The sequence below is a fragment of the Octopus bimaculoides genome, chromosome 9 (assembly GCF_046866305.1).
Source record: "Octopus bimaculoides isolate indiv1 chromosome 9, ASM4686630v1, whole genome shotgun sequence".
NCBI classification, from domain to species: domain Eukaryota; kingdom Metazoa; phylum Mollusca; class Cephalopoda; order Octopoda; family Octopodidae; genus Octopus; species Octopus bimaculoides.
Window position 1 is genome coordinate 1,150,708 of NC_142936.1, and position 21,242 is coordinate 1,171,949.

Here is a 21,242-nt window from a genome sequence, read left to right on the forward strand (position 1 = left end):
AGAGAAACAGAACATACATACATACATACATGCCCCGTTAGCAATCTCGATCATTTCATAAATCGGCAGCTATGAACGAAATAGCTTTGGAGTCTAGACAATGTTATGAGTTATGAGTTTGATGGGTTGTTCTTTTTTAATTGTGATACGAACACAGCTGAAGGTAATTGGCAAATAACTGGAAAAAATATCTAGAAACTTGTGTCTCCCTGCAGACAGTTAATGAGTTTAATTAATATAACTCATCGGGATGTTAACAATGTGAACTGGTTATGAAGAAATCAAATAAAAACATAATTAAGACCTAATGTTCTAATGAAATTATTAAATAGGTTAAATTAATCGACTTTAATCACATGTACACAGGCTTGGCCATCGTTTAATCAGTTAAAAGACAATAGAGTAGAAATAAAACAGGATTTGTTTGGAGCGAGAGTCAGGCTTTGGCTTTCCCTGGAAAATCGGCTGCTTTTCAAAGAATACATCTAATGTCGTCTGCGTTTTCTTAACTCTTTTCTCACGCGCTTCCAGTCAGGGTCATTTTCAATGCTATATACTTAGAAAACACACGCACACATGCATACATACGTACATACATATACACACACACATATATCTTATCTAAATTCCTATCTTATCTAAATTAATTACTACTTAAACCGTCCTCTCACACCGTCTCCGATGAAGGAATATAATAAATATCCTGGAAACAGCTGTAAGACCTATTTAATAAATGTTCTATATTATACACAGCCTTGGTTTTTTTTCTTTTTATCTCATTAGGAAAAGTAAATCCTTATATACACACATATATCTCTAGTTTTACGTACGATTGTACATAAGACTGCAAAATCTACCGATTACAAAAAGTACTTAAACAAATGAAAGGAGATTATTTTTATTGATTAATTTAAGGTGAAATATTTTTTGTAGGTGTGCGGATGAGAGAATGTGCCCTTGTTGGGGGTGAGAGTGGGGAGGGAAGCTGGGAGAGGGAGGCTGGGGGGGGGGGTTAGTTGTGTGGTGGTGGTGGCGGAATTTGATGATGTTTGAGCTTGATTTCATTTGAATTGTTTAATATTTTCAATGGATTATTGTTGTTGTTGTTGTTGTTACAGTGGAAGGTCACTTAGGATCAGACTTGTGGCGGAAGTCATTATGAGGGAGATTTGGCTGCTATTTCTAGCTATTCGAGATATTGCGTCGCGATATTCTCCTTGGTTTGTTAACGTGTGTGTGTGTATGTGTTTGTGCGTGTGCATGTGTGTGCGTCCGCGCGTACCCACCGTTCTATTGTGTGTATGTCAGTATTGACTGTGTGTAAAGCGGGCGAGAGCCGGCAGAATCGCGAGCACGCCGGATAAAACGCTCAGCAGCGTTTCGTTCGTCTTTCCGTTCTGAGTTCAAATTCCGCTTAAGTCAACTTTACCTGTCATCCTTTCAGGGTCGATAAAAATAAACACCAGTTGAGCACTGGGGTGGAGAGGGAGGATGGGGGAGGGGAGGGGCGTCGATGCAATCGACTTTACCCCTCCCCCCGAAATTTGAAACCAGCGTTGTGTGTGTGTGTGTGTGTGTGTGTGTGTGTACATAAAACCGATGCGACTGTAGGTTAACAGATGTGTGAGTGGTAGGTGTGTGTGTGTGTGTGTGTGACTGCGCGCGCGCTGTTGTAATGCCGTATAATGGGTGGGGTGTGACGAGGTGCCGCATACCAGATATATATTGGTTATTGGATATTGTGTGGGTTGCGATACGTAAAGCTGACACTAGCAGCGGCCACCGAGTTACAGTTCGTTGCTGCAACAAGCAAACTATCTTCTCTTCTTATAAAATGCTCGTTAAGAATAGATGTCGTCGACGCAATTATTGTTGTTTTGCCTCCTGACGACCCTGATCGAACATATCCCGTGATCAAAGACAGTCTAACCACGACCATTCCATTATCCCAGATATTTTGTCTTAGACTCTACTATCCAGCATGACACGCCCTTCTTTTAAAGCTGCTGGGCGAAATTTGAGGGAGGGATTTGGCTGTTATTTCTAGCAAGTTGATCATCCACAAATAAATACCGCCGTTGACACGCCGTCGTCGTCGTCGTGGTAGTGGTTTAAACACGGGTGATCAGCTCCGATCGAGTAGAGGACTGATGAAAGGCTTTCCAGCCATCACCATTCTGTCTGTCTTTGCAGCAACACTTACTCTGTTTAATATATATTTTCTTTAAAGCAACAAGGCGTGATTTGTGAGAATTTCGGCTGCTATTTCCAGCAAGCCGAAGACCACCTAAGAAACGGTGGTGGTGGTGTGAGAATTAGCGGTTTGGCCATTTTGTGGTTGAAAAAAACCGAAACCAATATCAACACACACACACACACACACACACACACACACACACACACACACCTGCATCACACATCACACATCACAATACACGACAAGCTTCCACGCAGTTTCTGCCTACCATACCTAATGGCAAGGCATTGGTCGGCCCGGTGCTTTAGTGAAGGAAACTAATTATTGAGTTAGAGAACAGAGAGATCTAATGGATAGAAATTAATTTACTAATTAATATATTCACCTACAGTTGTTTCGCTTGTGCTTTCAAAGTCACTCACCTGATGACGTGCGAGTGCAGAGCTACTACTGAATCATATTTATGTAATATTTATATAATGATACGTATAAGATGGGAAACTCAGCACCTAGCTGCTGTTACCACTGCACGGAAACAATTGTGTTTTGTAATTAAAGCCTGTTCATTCCATCTTCTTGGGTAAGTGTCTGCTACTATAGCTTCGGGCGTACCAAAGCCTTGTGAGTGGATTTGGTAGATGGAAACTTAAAGGTTATAGAAAACACTTGCTCAAAGTGCAACGCAGTAGGACTGAACACAGCACTATGTGGTTGGGAAGCAAGCTTCTTACCACACAGCCACACCTGCGCCTCCACACAGGCACGCAAAATATATATATATATAATACAAGGAATATATATACATGTATACACACATATATGTACATACTTACATCTACATGTGTATATATATGCATATCAGGGTACAGGACGTTAGAACAATAAACTACAGACAACGGAACGAACACATAGGAAAACGGAAAGCCACTTGGAATATCCCTTCATCAGCTGTCTCTATTCTATCTAGACGTTTCGAAGATAAGACAGAACGTACTCTAGAATAGTCTCTTCCTGAGTAGTGGATCAACCCACTACACAGAGGATTCCAAGGTGGCAAACACAAACCAAGACAGGAAAAAATGGACAGTGAAAACAACATTCAAAAGCCGTACGACCAAACGCAAATCTGAGGTAGAACGCTAGTAGTTCGTCTTGCCTTCACAGCGGCTGGAGTGAAAAGAAAGTTGACCACAGGTCACACGAGAGCAGAGAGGATGGTGGAGGGAGGAAGTGGAACAAGGAGGAAGGGACAGAAGGGTATAGCAGTGAAGTAGAGGCCAGGACAGAGGTACAGATAGAAAGATGGAGGAAGACAGATAGATAAATAGATAAAAAGATAGATAGATAGATAGACAGATAGATAGATAGATAGATAGATAGAAAGATAGTCACGTCAGAATAATAGTATATATATATATATATATATATATATATATATATATATAATGCATTTCTATGCGTGTAGTTGATTAAATAACCTCGGATATATTTATTCTCCGTTTACGTATTCTCACACTTGCGTCTCGCATCAAAGTAAAGACTCGCAGCCACGAACACAATCTCCACTTCTCTGCCAGACATTAAATAAACACCTCACACTTCACATGTATAAAGTCTCATTCTTCTTCTTGCTCATTCTCTTTCTTTCTTCACCCTCTCCTTCCTCTCTCCCTTCTCCTCTCTTTCATCTTCTACGTCTGCGAAACCATTTATTGAATTACATCGTACCCCACTCCACCAATCCTCTTTTATCTTTCTTTGCTCGAATCCCATTAAACACACCGGAACCAGTTGCAAAGTTCTTCGCTTACGAATCAATAACTCAAGACTTAAAAATCTATATCTCTATTGGCCATTTATCACTTTCACATGAGATGCCGAAGATAAAGTGCACTTCCCCTCCCTATTCCACAGCGAATACTAAAGAACCACTTTAGATGCATCATGGCAGATATACGCAGCATTTCAAAGAGCAAGTTACCATTTTTTAAGGGAGTGAACCAAACATTTTAACTCGAAATTATAATTGCAATTAGAAAAAATGTTATTACCGTTAATGACAGTTAATTCCAGGAATGTCAGGGGAAGAAACTCTGGAAATATCTAATGTGAAGGAAAGGAATTTGATCTTTTATAATTTCGTACATGTTTTGGTCTTATTAGATTTCTTCATAGAAGCAAAGTCACTGCAATGTTGCCAAGGCCTCACAACCACGAACGGACACTGTGTTCTGTGTGAAAATATTCAGTATATTAAAATGAAGACACTGGAAAATGTATTAAGGTGTTTTCTGCACGGAGAACACATTGTTTAGTTCAGTTTACCATTGTTAAATCGTAATGAGAAAAAAAAAACAAAAAACAGAATCATTAGTGTAAATGGAAATTTACTTCAAAATGAGCAAGGGAGAGAACTCTTGAAATTTCAATCGACTAAAAATTTAAGTGTGAGATGCTGGTGCTATGGTGGCAATTTAAGGCAAGATTCTGGATTTATTAATAATTTTCAATGAAACAATTTACATTTTCCAGTGCCTAAAAATAAATTATTTTTACGCAAACTGCTAGACTTATTTGCTTTTTTAAGGTCTTGGTAGAGCAGCCAAACATTTGTCACCGAAGAGGTCTAATGAGGCAGAAATATGTCTATAGCTATCAAGACCAGACTCCCATCTCAACTACTGCTTATCGCCATTTAATTTTCAAGCGATTAAAATTTGCAATTTTCGACTTAGTTGAGTCTGAGATTCATTAACGCTGATCAAAATTTTGTTTTCTCCAAACGCTTACCGTATCAGTCGAGAAGTAGTTATTTTCTCCTCATCACCTTAAACATGGTGGACTATAATATGCCCGTGATTGTAATAATCCGTTAATAGCCCGTGATTTGTATGGAAATAATATTTATTCATTGACCTGTAAATGAAACTAAGGAGACATCGAATTAACAAAATCTCTAGACCTACTAGCAACTAAATTGCCCTGAAATCACATCCTGCCGTCTTAGAAAAGGAAAGGACGATAGATAATGTAGTCTTAACTCCAACTTTAAGAATGAAAATACTTTGAATCTGCCTCGTCTTCGGGTAACCTAAGCATTTTTCATCTTTGGTCTTCGTTGTTGCTTTTACAATAGGCTTAAGAATTTTAAATCCATTATAACTGAATAGATTCTAAGATCACCGTTATCAAATTATAAGAAGTGCTTCTTCTTGAACCAGTCGGTGCCTAACTATTTCACAGACACGTATACTGCTTAATAGAAATATCAGGGAGAATCAGTGTGACAAAGCTGTGCCTTTTAAATTACAGGTATAATGTCTTCCTTAAGGACGGTTTTGTTGTTGAAGAATTCTTCGGCACAGACCCAGACTTCTTTCTTTCCTTCTGCCTTTCCTTCAATCACCGCATTGTATGTCTTGTTGTGATTCTGGAGGAACGCATTCAAGCAACTTGCGTATCATTTATAGCCCTCTACGGGCCTGTAATTTTTGGTCTTATGAATCTCTTAGCTTTTAGCTTCTATTGTTGTACATGTGACTACAAACCAATCCGACAGGCCAGTCTCAGCATCTTTGGAGAGTTTGAAGAAGTTCACTTCGTAGGCTGTGAGTTTCCTATATACCAATAACCGACCATCATCTCTCTCTCTCTCTCTCTCTCTCTCTCTTGCACAATACCAATTCCATCCTCCATCAAACCATTTCTCATCACGTGTGTTGCTTTGTTTCTTTCATTCCAGACTCCCCTTCTTGCCCACCCACAGGAGGCATTTCGCAACATTGGTCCTATGATCTTTCTTACTACAATGCACCGCTTCTGAGCTGATTGCAAACTTACGATTCAAAGATTTCCATTTCATTCGAACTTTTATTTATTTATTTATTTATTTATTTATTTATTATTTATTCATTTGTTTATTTATTACTAACAAAATTGTGGATTTACCGCTCCCTGTTCGTGCTTAAAGGCAATTAGCTTATTCGATAGTGTTTCTAGTCTTTAGACAGTCTTGGGACACACACACGCACACACACGACACACACACACACACACACACACACACACACACACACACACACACGCACGCACGCACGCACGCACGCACGCACGCACGCACGCACGCACGCAAACGCGCGGTCACTGCTCTTTGCATGTTGGGACAGGGATAGAACAAAAAGGAGGCAACTCTTGTTGGACTAAATTTCAATTAAATATGAAAAGACAAAAATCTTCCGTAGCGACGAAGAGTAGCTTCCCTTGTATCTGGCTCCGCTGAGTCCGGCACGAAGACAGCCAAGTCAAATTGCTGACACGACCAAGTTGTTTGCTAAAAACAAGAAACAACTTCATGCTGATGTTTAAAAACCGCCACGTATATTTTCATATTTACAAATATACACCTCCATAGTTTTATTCCTGTTTGTTAATGGTTTCTATATACTCTTTATGTTTGTCGTTGATGCTTTTAGGTTCGGCCGTTCGGATGTAAAAACTGTTTTCGGAAAATTATTGCTGGAACCCAGGACCTGGAGGCAATGTGGTAGCTTTAAGAGTCTCTATTTTGCATAAAGGGGGCAGCGAACAGGGGAGGCATGGAAAAAGTGAGAACGTGTAATGGAGAAAAGATACAGACAGAGATAGATAGATAGATAGACAGACAGACAGACAGACAGACAGACAGACAGATAGATAGATAGATAGATAGATAGATAGATAGATAGATAGATAGATAGATAGATAGATAGACAGATGATTGTTTTATGTTGAGTTTTATGTGCCTTGTGAGATCTCAGATGTGCCTTGTGTATCTACTTACGATATATATATATATACATATATATATATATATATATATATCAGACGGGTTTCTTACAGTTTCCGTCTACCAAATCCACTCACAAAGCTTTAGTAGAAGACACTTTACCCAAAGTGCAATGGTCGAACACTGCACAAGGTGCATGCAGAGAGAATATCTCGAACTGGCAATGCTTCTCGGTAGCATTGCCAAGCCAGGGATTTCTGGAAGTTATCCATGGCAGCACCAGGCTCGAAAGTCTTCCGAAACACCAGATTGTTCATCCTCATCATTGCTCTTACCCACCATTAGATTTCTATATATTGTTACCATAGAACTTCCACCGACCGGCAGAGTGCAGTGAGTGCCTGACGATATTCCAGATGTCTGTCAGCTAATCTTGGTCTTTTTTTGACCCAGGATTGCTGCTCCGTCGAAGAGATGAGCTGACCACACCGGCTCACCGTCTAGGAAAATCTATTAGTGGTGTAGCTCCAGCACATATCTACGCATTAGCAACCATGGCTTGGCAAACCCGCCATCCAGAGGGCGCTGGAAAACAGACGGACTAAATCTAACCAGTAGAACTCGTCCTTCCTACAGTAAGTGGAAAAGTAATTGCTCCAGCCTTGCCAAACGTGGACTTGGGCAAGGTACAACTTAAAGAGGTGATGTATAAACATTCTCCGCCTCTGCTCAAAGATAATTTCTTTTCGGCACCTTTCAAATTTTGGTAAATGGTCAGCAGATTTTGAGGTCAACAGATTTTACCTCATCGTAAATCTACTCATACGAACAGATTAAACCATTTCTTCTTCTCTTCTTCACACAATGTCTTATACTTTTCGTGTAAAACACACATTCGTCTTTCGGAACGACACACACACAAACTGCTTCCTCATCCAACCAAACACCCCATTGTCCTCTCCTATATTTGGCCAACACAATGGCTTTATTTTGATTAATTAACAAATTAAAGTTTCTTGGCTTTCTACCTCAAGTCTATTTTATCATCTCTCTGCTGATGGCACGCGTCACTTCAACTCCTCCGCTATGGCACACCGCACGCCATACCACTCCAGATGACGAGCATCTTCTCATACCTCCTTGTTATTCTTTTCCCTGCGCTGGTACTCACCACTTGGTACTCCTTCATAATGGTACTCAACACCTCCAATAACTTAACTATTTAACACAGTAGCGGCAACTTCAATGAACGTCCGCCCTTCCTCTTACTTACTTATCAGTCGATGTATGGGAACCAAGCAGACGGTTCCTTTTCCTTCCACCATAACACTAAACGATTGCTGCTGCTGCTACCGCTGCTGCTGCTGCCGCTGCTGCTGCTGCTGCTATGTTTGTTGCGGTTGTTGTTGTTGTTGTTGTTGTTGTTGACGACGACGACGACGACGATGATGATGATGAAGACGACGACGATGATACTGTCATTGTTATTGATGTTGTTGATGGTGATGATGTTATTGTTGTTGTGACTTCCATTGCTGAAATTGTTCTTACTATTATCATCGTCGTCGTCGTCGTCGTCGTTGTTGTTGTTGCTGTTGTTGCTGTTCGATACCAAATACTTCGATGTCACTTGTAACATTCATATTTATCTTGTTAATGTTGTTGCTGTTGCTTTTCTTCTCTCTGTCGTTGTTCTTGTTCTTTAACCCCAGGTCAGTCCTAACCGAAAGGGTTTATGCTCAAACACATGCCAACAATGACCATCCCGTCCTTTTGACCAGAATCTCGGACTAGATTACCTCGTGTCCGTCTCTCTCCCTTTTTTTTTTAAATCAGAAGAATGGGATCTGAGAATTTTCTTCTCCCTTCTCGAATTTGTGATCACTTGTTATTTAAACCGAGTTCTAATCCCAGCATATCGACGACGAAAGGCAATCGAGCCGTGACCATCCCATCCATTTTGTTTTCCAGAAATGTCCCAATATTTCCGTTAACAAATCTCCCCTTTTCCGATAATCTTTTTTTAAAAAGACTGTAAGGCCTATTTGAGGGATATTTAGCTGCTATTCCATATGTAACACAGAGGCTCCACCCTTGTGATTGTGTAACGTCTATCATCAATGCTGGATTTAGGTTTCATGAAAACTTGGCGGATCGTAGTGAAGCCTTGAGCTGGTTTAGCTTGTGTCTAAATCGAGCAGAGAAACCACAAGTTTTAGGATGCATAACTGGAAGACTGATGGCGCACGTCAGCTACAAGAAATGCGTCTACCAGCCCATAGGGGGCGCTTTGAACTGACCTTGATGTTTTTAACACCTTTCGCTTAATTTGAGGATTTTCCTCCATGGAAAACTCAGTGAAAATGCCTCTTCACGAAACAAAGATGTTCCAAACGTATTTACACTGGTCTAAAGTTTGCTTATCTTAACAAATATGTAACAAGCAAAAATGCCAATTCTAAAATCTCCTTTAGAGATCAACACAGTAGTTGTTTTGACAGCCATGTTAAAGTGGCTACGAATATTACTTAACAAATGTGCATTAAATCATAATCAAGCAAAAAAGCAAAGCAAAACAAAAAACAAAACAAAACACAAACTGATATCGAACCCCTGTCACCATATAACAGACGTTGAAGAAATATCCAACAGACATTTAACAGATAATATTTATACAACAACAAATTAGATATTGAATTCAAACATATTTCATAAATCGGAGAGTATATCAGATATTGAATAGGTAATTAACAAGAGATACTTGATGAATTATTATCATATCTCTAATGAAGGCGGTGAGCTGGCAGAGTCGTTAGCACTCCTGCCAAAACGCTTCGTCCACGTTCAGAGTTCAAATTCCGCCGACGTCGACAAGGCCCAAAATTTTTGGGGAAGTGGGGGCAGTCGATTAGATCTATCCCAGTACGCAACTGGTACGTAATTTATCGACCCCGAAAGGATGAAAAGTAAAATCGACCTCGGTGGAATTTGAACTCAGAATGTGAAGACAGACGAAATACCCGCTAAGCATTTCGCCCGGCGTGCTAACGTTTCTACCAGCTCCTCGCCGCCTTACAGGGAACAACAATTAACATTCAGCAGATAAATAGATATTGAACACATTACAAGGGAGAGCCAACAAGTATAAAACCAATATGGAAGATATCAGATATTCAGGAACAGTGTGTTCTGAGAAATTAAGCGAGAGAGAGAGAGAGAGAGAGAAAGTAGACAGCTTGGGTAAGTGATGAAAAATAGCCTTTTGCTGCTTCTTTTCTCTTTCTAATCCACATAAAAATTTATGCAAATCCCTGGATAAAATTGGAGTCAGACAGACAAGAGATCAATATTTGGTTAGATAAGCAATAAGTTGATCAATCAATTGGTAAGTCATGTGATAAATCGATCGTTTGTAAGACGTGTAGTATATCAGTCATGAGTGAGGCATTTTGTAAATCAATCGTGAGTAAAATGTCGTAATTCAATGAAAATCACTCATTAGTCCGATAACCACCCTACCCCCAAATCACTCATTAGAAAAACATGTAGCAAACAATTACTTATTAAGACATGTAGGAAACCAGTGATTAGAATGGAAACGTAATTATCGACAGAGATTTAAGAAGATTTCAAAGTATGATATGTCTTCTAAGCGGGACACTTTTTGATAAACACGAGAAAGATTAACCACAGAATATCACGACGTAGACAATACTTGCCTTCACACACACACACACACACACACACACACACACACACACACACACACACACACACACACACACACACACACACACACACACACACACAAACAAACACACGCGCGCATACACACGCATACATGTGTGTGTACCATAAAAAAAAATGAAGTCGTTGTCATAACTTTATTCGATTTTACGTTCGATTCGAATGGCTAGACGAACCATATCATCGCTATACATCATTCTTTATGAATAATGAATGAATGAATTAATTGATGAAATAGTCAGTCTTCAACCAGTAGAACTTAAGAGAGCAATATAGCAATATAAAATGCTTTCCGAAGTCATTGGAAATGCTCGGAACCGTGGAAAAGCTATGTAAGAAGGTTGTCTTCATTTACTTTTGTCAGATCGCTATGGAACTTTGCGGCGAATGCATCGGTCACTTGAATGGAGCATCTCCTTACATTTACTTCCTGTGGATTTTAATCTTGACCGATTCCCAACTTCTTCATTTGGCCCTTTGTTAGTCAGGTTTCGCATGGAATGTTAAATATAGTATTCGCCTAGATTTCTTCAATCCTTACTTTCTATCAGTATGTCTGTCTGTCTATCTGTCTGTCTGTCTGTCTGTTTGTTTGTATGTATGTATGTATGTATGTATGTATGTATGTATGTATGTATGTATGTGTGTACCAAAAATCACTTATTTATTTCATAACTAATCGGAGTTTCACGCTGGAGACATTAATTCAGGTATTGTTTGGGAGTGAATAATAAAAGCAAAATAATAGTCAGAATTGTTACTAGTTCCTGGCTCTCATTGGTTAATAGGTGTCAACTGATAGGAATTAGTGACCTGTGTTGGTGAAAGCGCAGGTTAAGGGGGAATGATTGATATTTGTTATGTGTATCTGACATTAAAGATGACAGTATCTCCAGAAACTATAATTAGATTCAGAAAGCACACGTTTAAGAATAGATTTGACCAACACAATTCTTTCATATCTATAGATAGAATCAACATACCTGATTATCAAGTTACTCTGGTAACCGAACGAAAATTTGCTTATAGTTTGGGGCATAGCAGATACTGTATCTTTGAGCAAGAAATGTTGTACTTTATGTCTATCGGAGAAATTTCATATATCTTAACGCAAGCACGCAGTCACTGAACAGAAGGGGTGAAATTTTCAGCCATTACAGATGGCGGTATTTTACTGCGTTCCCACGAAAGAAACTTCCTCTTGACTGCTAGAAAATTTCAACAATTCAGTACATATTAACAATCTCCTCATGATTTCCACTTCTACCAATAAAAGCCACTGAAGATCGTTACCTGACTAATATTAACTAGCGAGAGCCAGGAATCAGTTGCCCTTTTATGTACCCGCTTTACACTCGTTCCTTTTATATAAATCGTCGTCGTCGTCGTCAGCATTTTATCGTGTGTCCGATAATTTACTTGGCTTTTTCGTGACCGCCTCTTCCCCTCTGTCCGTGTTTATGCCTCTGATGGCTAATGAGGCCGATTCTTGCATAGAAGAGTCTATTGCAAAGTTCACAAAGGATCCATGGCTGTGTGCATCGACAGTTTCTGCCAACACACATACTCAACCACATCTTTACGAACGCCGAGAACTATCTTGACTCATAAAGTCTTGTCGCTTTGTTAGCGACCGGCTTGAACTCCCTCAAAAAAAAAAGAACTTAAATAAAACTCAACGAGAAAACATACATACACATACGCATAAACACATACACATACATACACACACACACACACACACACACACACACACACACACTCACACACATTGTAATCGACAATAATTTACAAAAATGGAGTACTGTAAATATATTTATTTTATTTCAACTTAAGTCTTTAATCTCTGTTAGGAAGGAACTCCATGTATAATGCTTGTAACGAGGAACAAGGAAAGACTGAAGATGGGAGAAAAGTCAGGGGTCACCTGTAAGTGTTCGTTTATATTTGCGATTAGTGGGAGTAATACTACTCTCTCAGACAGCGCCCTGCCGTCTTTACACACACACACACACACACACACGGCTGATCTGGAGTTAAACAGAATCAACATCATCAACGACAATTCAATTGAAACCGATACCGTTTCACCCCATTAGAGATGATTGATTACATCGACGGAAAAAGTGACATTTATCGATTCTTTTAAAATTTCCCTTTTTTTTCGTCTTTTTTTTTTAACCCATTTATTTATTTTTACTTGATGGGCCCCGCTTACACTTCTTACGTATCTGACTTGTGTTTCGTTCGGTGTACATACACACATACATACATATATATACACATACATATATATATATATATATATATATATATATATATATATATATATATATATATATATATATATATATATATATATATATATATATATATATATATATGTATATATATATATATATATATAAATCTATAGGTTTCTGTAAACTGTCGTATCGTTTCAACTTCGGAGACGTGGAATAACGCCTAGTGAGGAAGAAGGGGCATTTGTAAGGATAGGGGGCACTATATCGTCCTCCTTTATTATTTCTAGCATATTCGATTACTTAACCTGACCGCCATCTGTCTCCCATCTGTCCGCCATCTCTTGTGTATATTATTGAAGTTTGGTCATCAATACACTTGAAATGATTTTGTAATATCGGACATGTTTTCGGAGCACTGGATTGAGTATTTTGTAATGTTTTGTTTCGTTTCTTTACGTTCTGAGTTCAAATTCTGCCGGTGTCGACTTTACATATAATCCTTTCGAGAAGAGCGGGGTTGATAAAATATATTTAACTCACATACTGGAGTCTATGTAATCTACAATATTTTCCCTCTCACCCTCTTGTTTATATCTGTTCCAAGACCATCTTCATCCTAATTCTCAAGTCATATTACTGTATTGTACACTTTACAAATGAATGCAGATATAGAAGCGGCTAGCTCATCAGATCAACAGAATATCATGGTTACATCAACTTTTCAGCAGTTGATATCCATGGGATCTTTTTGTTGAAAAATTGATGTCACCGTGATATTCTGTCGATCTAATGAGCTAACCCTTCTATATCTGCATTCATTTGAAAATGTACAATAGTACTATGCACTTTATAGCAGACTTATTAATACAGACATGTAAAATAATTTATTATACATTGAAGTAAATTACTTTTCCATGATGTTAGCTGCGAAACGGCCGTTATCTTATGAATATCAACTGCTGAAATAAATATATTCACCTCATACCTCCTACATTTCTTTATATTCTCTCTCACTCTCACTCCATATATATATATATATATATATATAAAAGCAACGTGGATTTTAAAGGTTATTGCAGTACGCACGTTTCATGCTACTCCATTTATTTAATTAATGCGAGCATTACATTAAATGCAAAATGCAGAGCCATCTTCAGCTGCAGAAGGATATAGAAAATTTACTGAAAATTTCATTTCAGCAGAATGGACACATTACTGTTGTGACAACATTTAAACAATCTAATTGGGAAAGAAGAATACATAAAAAAACCATCTTGACATAGCCAAGGCTTCACCTCTCCTGCTGTGACCACTTCACTATACAACCCACCCACTCCCTCTTCACACACACACACACACACACACACACACACACACACACACACACACACACACACACACACACACACACACACACACAGACAAACACAAATACATTTAAGTAGAATCGTATGTGTGAGGGTATCTCCTTTTTCTCGATGTATCAGTGCGCCTATGTAATCGTTTCATTATCTTTCAACACGAATAACTCACACACACACACACACACACACACACACACACACACACACACACACACACACACACACTGTCACACTATCTGACAAACACTCCCAATGACAACGCAATCATAAAAGAATGTTTTTTTTCTCTTTAGTGTTTTTTTTCTCTTTCGTGTCTTTTCCCCACCCCAACAACAACAGGCTCTTTAAGGAGCCACTTTCACGTATCCATTCTTCTTAACACTTATCAGATATGAGAGAGTCTTTATGTGATTGTCACACTTCCAAGAAATAGCAGCCAAATCTAACTCCAATCACACCATTATGATTAAAGAAAAAAAAAAAAGGACATATTCTGTAATATAGTTGTAGATATCTCTAAAAATATTTCTAATGAAAAAGGTGGGTTTTTGTAACGAGTCAACAGGGAGTCACTCTGTGGTCGTCCGATCTGCTAGAAACGTTTGCTAAATCTTTCTTAAATCAAACCATAAATGTTCTACAAGAAAGTCATATTGTGGAATGGGGTTTAGGGTTCCTGTGCCTGGAATGTATCGGATCTCAGGCCTGTGAAATTAGCGCTAATAATGATAGCTAGACTGTCTGATAAAGATTTACCTGGGGCTAAACAACAAGAAAAACAACAACAGTTTATCAAATCATCAACTACGTAGATACCGCCCCACCCGCATCCACCTACCCTGCACTCACCCCTATTTACACCTCCTTTTCTCCACTCATTGTCACCTCTCTACCACCACCCCTACATCCACGAGTATAATATCTCTGATGATACATTAACATATGCTAACATTCCCGCTTCTTATCGGACAACATAGAAGAAAGAGAGAAAGAGAGAACGAAAGAGAGAATAGCTGAGAGAAAGAGAGAAAGAAAGAAAGAACGAGTCCCATGGAAAGCCAGTTTGTTAATGATGGGACGGACAATGAACTGAAGACAAGAGCCATCTTGTAAATAGTACTACTTACAGCATACTGTAAGACACACACACACACACACATGCACTCATACACGTGCGCATACACACACACACAGATACGTGCACACACATACACATATATTCATACATGCATACTTATATACATTCATATATATCTATACACACACACATACATGTATATATATATATATATATATATATATATATATATATATATATATATATATATATATATATATATATATATATATGCAAACATATATATACACATATATACATAAATATATGCAAACATATATATACACATATATACATAAATATATGCAAACATATATATACATAAATACATACATATGTATGTATGTCATTATTCAGTTTTATTTCAAGATTTCTTGTCAATAGAGAAAGAGCCGGTTTCTAACCTAGATTCAAGGCTCCTTTATCGGAATTTCAACATCAACAACAGGGAATTTTTGTATGTATGTATGTATGCATATGTGCAGATTTGTATGTTTTGCTTTATGTATGGACAAAGAAGTAAGAACCCATAGTATGGTAGAAGCCACAGCCATTCATAATAAAAAGGAATACTGGTGGAATGTCCCAGTGAAGTCCTCAAAAATATGTAAGCACAACAGACCTGATATAATGATTTGGGATAGAGAAGAGAAACTGTGTACAGTTGGGGAAATTAGTTCCTCGGTGGATGTTGACATAAAGCTGACGATCAGTAGAAAAGAAAATATTTGCGTTGAACTATTGAGAAATCTGTAGTTACTTTATCCAGGTTACAAGTTCAGGTTTATACCTGTAATTATTGGAGCCTTGGGATATGTAACCCACTGCCTAAATACCAATCTTGAGAAATGTATGTATGTATGTATGGATGGGTGTACGTATGACGCACCAAGTCATACGTACATACACATATGCACACATATATACTTTAGTAGATAAACGCACATGAACTTAGTTCGTGTAAGCATGATAATCAGCGAAAGTGCTCAACGACTCAATCTGAAGTCGGTGCATTGATTTTATGTCACAAACGTAAAGAATGACACTCCCATTCACCACATAAAAAATGCCGTTGAACAAAAGACAATTGCAGCTTAATTACACAATACATAGCAGCTATTGATGTTATAAATGGTTGAGTATCAATCGATTAGGAACGAAAAAAAGGAACGGATCAGTCATTTTTCTTAACTGAAGAAAATATTGAGGAATGCTTTGAGAATAATCTGTAGGAAAATATAAAAAGTTGAAATACATAGCAGATAGACAAACATGAATACAAATAGTAGAGTCATAGTTAATTCAAGCGAAATATTTGATTACCGAAAGTGCACAACAACTTACAGGTAGCAAGGTCTAAGTGAATTAACCAAGCGTGACATCAAATGGACATGAACTACAATCCATAAAGAGAATATGGAATATATGTCACAGTTTACTTGGCGGGGCATGTAGATGTTTCACTGACTATTCACCTCATCAGCCGCCGTTAGATTTAAGACAGTTACTCGTACATATATATAATATAACATATAATGGTTGTTGACATCACATGTTAGTAAATCGAAGAGGAAAGGACAAAGAAACGTAGTGTTCATTTACATATTTGTCGTAGAATCGTAATAAATTTACAGAGTTCTACTGCTATTATACACACGAGTATGAAGTGTTTTGACACAACTGTTTAGGCGTTGCTTATCTGGCGTCACATTGATTCGACGCTGACTTGTTTGACATTAGTCGTTTTAATGTTTCTCTCGTTTCAATGATTCTCTAGCTCTTTCCTTCTCTCTCCCCCTCTCTCTGATTGTATGTTTGAGCATCAAGTTATGTTGTTTACAGATGTAATGTCTGTCTCTCTACCCATCTCTTTCGTATTCTCTCTATCTCTTTGTCTATATTTCTGAGCGCGCGCGCGTGCGTATCGCCAATTCAGGTTGTCCAGTCTAACCGGGCCAAATCGTCTGCAGCCAGCCAGCTGCGGCCGATCGTCTCATTCCGATATAAACAAATATTTCAATACGTTTTAAGTTTTCTCTCACTCATTTTTTCTGTGCGTGACTGTGTATATGAATGTATACAGCGGAAGCCGCTTATTGTCATCTCTTTGGGACGATGTTATTTCGAAAACATTGTTGATGACGATAAGCTACTCCCACAATATATACGTCACTCTCAACGGCAAGTCGAGTCGTATGCAAGCAATCCTTTTCGTCTTGACATCGTCAAACAAGTTTAAGCGGGACTGTGCCGAAGCCATGCTCCAGAGTGGCAATTCTGCCGGCGACATCGCCGTTCGCCGCACGGGCGCGACGGGCGGATGGCGCGCGCCGAACTAATGCAAGTATCCCGAGGTTAAGACGCTTTTGTGAAAAAATCTCGGATCCGGCTACGGTTCCGGCTTAGAGGCGTTCAGCCGTTATCGCTCAGAAGCAGCCTGGCACCACCGCTCTATCGAGCGAGCGCGCAGACCGTTGCTCTGATCCCGCGGTTCCTCTCGTACTGGACGGGACGGCCATATCCGAGTTGACGTTGCCGGCGCCCACCTAAGTCCGGCAGAAGAGTCGGTGTCCGCGACGGACGATGCACGAGTGCGCTACCGCTGCACCGAACCTTCGACGACTCGGGGCCAGACGTATTTTTCTTCATCGATTCAAATATTTTTTCCTTTATTTTCCAACAGGATTCAAGATAAACTGAACGGAAATTCTCCGACCACAGCAGTTTCTTTCTCTCTCTCTTTCTAAGGGTTATCTTTTATCTTTGATTTGCTTCAGTCATTGAACTGCGGCCACGCTGGGGCATCGCACTGAATGGTTTAGTCGAACAAACGAACTCTCCCACTGCTTTTAAGCTGGGTACTTACTGGGTCGGTTTCTTTTGCCGAACCGATTAGTTACGAGGACGTAAGCAAACCAACACTAGTTGTCAAGTTCAGTCCCACTGCGTGGCACCTTGGCCAAGTGTCTTCTACTATAGCCTCGGGCCGACCAAAGCCTTGTGAGTGGATTTGGTAGACGGAAACTGAAAGAAGCCCGTCGTATATATATATATATATATATATATATATATATATATATATATATATATATATATATATATATATATGTGTGTGTGTGTGTGTGTGTGTGTGTGTGTGTGTGTGTGTGTGTGTGTGTGTGTGTGTGTGTATGTGTGTGTGTGTGTGTGTGTGAAGGCGCATGGCCTATTGGTTAGGGTTGTTGTATCCAGATCGCAAGATCGTAGTTTCGGTTCTCAGACCGGCGATGCATTGTAGCCTTGAGCAAAACACTTCATTTCACGTTGCTCCAGGCGACTCAGATATAAAAGAGCAACCCTGCGATGGACTGGTGTTCTATTATTTTGGGATTATGTTGCCTAGCCAACCGGTTGGCATCCACTGTAAGGAAGAGCATTGTGATCAGCGGTGTATTACAATGCACACATATCGCGTTTAATGTCGATTTTATATTGAAAAGCAATTTTATATTGAAAAGAAGGATTATTCAATACTTTTTGTAGAGTAAATATTTGTTATTCTTTAATAAGAATAGTGTTGACAGTGACTTCAAAGTGTGTATATATATATATTATTGTGTATGTATATATATATTATATATATGTATATATTATATATATATATATATATATATATATATATATATATATATATATATATATATGTATGTATGTATGTATGTATGTATGTATGCTTCTTCGTAAGTGCCGCGATACAACACATGCATCATTTGTCAGCCGAATTTGATTTCCCAGCGTTAGCGTTCCTCTTGCAAATATCAGTTTTAGTTTCTATAAAATCGTTCGCGTCAGTTTGCTCTGAACATATTTTCATCGAGACAACGACAACAATAACAAAAAAAAAAAGAAAGAAAAAGAGAGAAAAAGGAAGAAAGTAAAACACGAAAGTTGAAAAGAAAAATAATTTAATCAATTTTTAACACAAATTTAATTATGAAGCAAAAGGTTAACGTTTATTGTAAACGAAGTATTTCCACAGAATAAATCACTCAATTTTTAGGAAAACTGAGCAATTTCGAAGTATTACGTCATAAAAGGTTTTTGTTACGATTTTACTTCGATGGTGAAAGTAAATTAAAAGAAATCCAAGCCAAAGTCTTTTGAAAATTATACATGTTTCTTTTATTTCCACCCATAAAATATAAATATATTTATCTCTTTGAATTCCAGAAGATAAATTTTGTATATTTTTAATCACAAAAGGTAAACATATTTGTCTTGTTAAATAGAAAAGATAAATTATTGATTGTTTTTTTTTTTTAAATAGACACAAAGCCTAATCTTATCCACGTAGATTAGATACGATCGTAAATGGACCATTTTGAAAGGTAAGCTGTTTGGCAAATGGCTGCACGAAAACATAAATTTATCGGTCTGTATTGAAGCTACACTTTTGCAGAAATCTGTTTTCTGTTTGCTAAGGAACCTGGATATTATTGGACACTTTCTATTTTACATAAAAAAATAAAAAATAAAAAACTGGATTATCAGAAAAATGGCAGACTATTGATTTTTTATAAAGGCACCAAAAATATTGATCTTCTGCTGTTTTTTGAATTTCTTATTTTTTGCATAGGAATGAGTAACACGAGATTCTGTGGCATTTAGTAACAAATGTGAAGTGAAACGGCCATAGGCAAGAACTGGAATTGGGTCGGACAGTCGACTTTCTAAGCCTTATCTTTACGGCATCCATTAATATGCGGAATATTGGTTACCATTTAATGAGTAACGATAGTTCTGTATTTTAGGACAGACAAAAATGGTATGTATGGCGTTTATGCCATTCTTAAGGATAGTTAGCATCGTAATTGAAATGGAATGGCATCAACCGTGTATTGAAGTCACTTCTTCACGGATTTTACTTTACTGCGAAATTCTTACTCTCCGGTGTTCGCTACTTTAATTTAGAAACAGATTTTTCTGTGCAGAAAATACTGTCCAAGTACTAAGACTATAAGAATATTGTTGCGTGTTGGAACTTATTCCAATTTTCAGCTGAGGAAAGGATGAAAGAGAGATAATTTTGTCTCTGGAAATAACAGTAGAACATTTGATCGATATAAGGATTCGAACGCTGTTATACAAGTTAACAGATTATTGGTCCCATAACTACAAATATGCAGTGATTCTCACAAACCATATCTAAAAGCTCGTGGTAATAAGGGCAAAAAGCTTTAGTCATAAGAAAACGCACCAAATCTTAAGCTTTTCTCACACTCAGTCGTCTTAAAATATGTCAGATGAATCCAGAAAAGAAGACTTGAGGGTCACGGTTGGAAAACCTTTGATTATAGCTGTGTTCGATCAAGATGGCCTAGGGAATGACTTCAGTGGAATTTGAACTCCTGATATTTGAGTCCAATATTCCAATAGCCCAATACGTTATCAACTCGTCTATTTTCGCTAAATTGAAGACAGGACGTTCGATGGATGGTGTAAATTACAAAGTCATTTAATCAATTAATTAGTTAATTAGCACCAATTGTTTTTTAACCATCCGCTTATTTCGTTTCAATGATTTTGCTTATGTCTCACAGATATTTGCCTTCAGAAGTTTGTATAAAAATAAGTCTATCGATGACGTCTCACAAACGATACTCCATCGCTTCCTCTTCCTCCTCCTCTTCACTCTTCTCACTACCGTCGCCATCGTTGCTGTCATGGGTCGTGATCGTCGTCCTCGTCCTCCTCCTCCTCCTCCTCCTCCCCAATCAATCGTAATTTCCAGAATATCTAGGAAGCATTTCCGAGCGCTTCCCAAGAC

General features: G+C 38.3%; 1 protein-coding gene across 1 annotated transcript in view; it reads right to left on the minus strand.

Annotated features, from left to right (window-relative positions):
- Positions 1 to 19,363: 19,363 nt before the first annotated feature.
- The window catches only part of LOC106871218 (pancreas transcription factor 1 subunit alpha), a 9,876-nt gene continuing 7,997 nt past the window's right edge, over positions 19,364 to 21,242 (minus strand). The window contains exon 2 of the mRNA XM_014917572.3: positions 19,364 to 21,242. This exon is cut by the window's right edge and continues 190 nt beyond it. The gene's annotated coding sequence lies outside the window, so the exon portion shown is untranslated.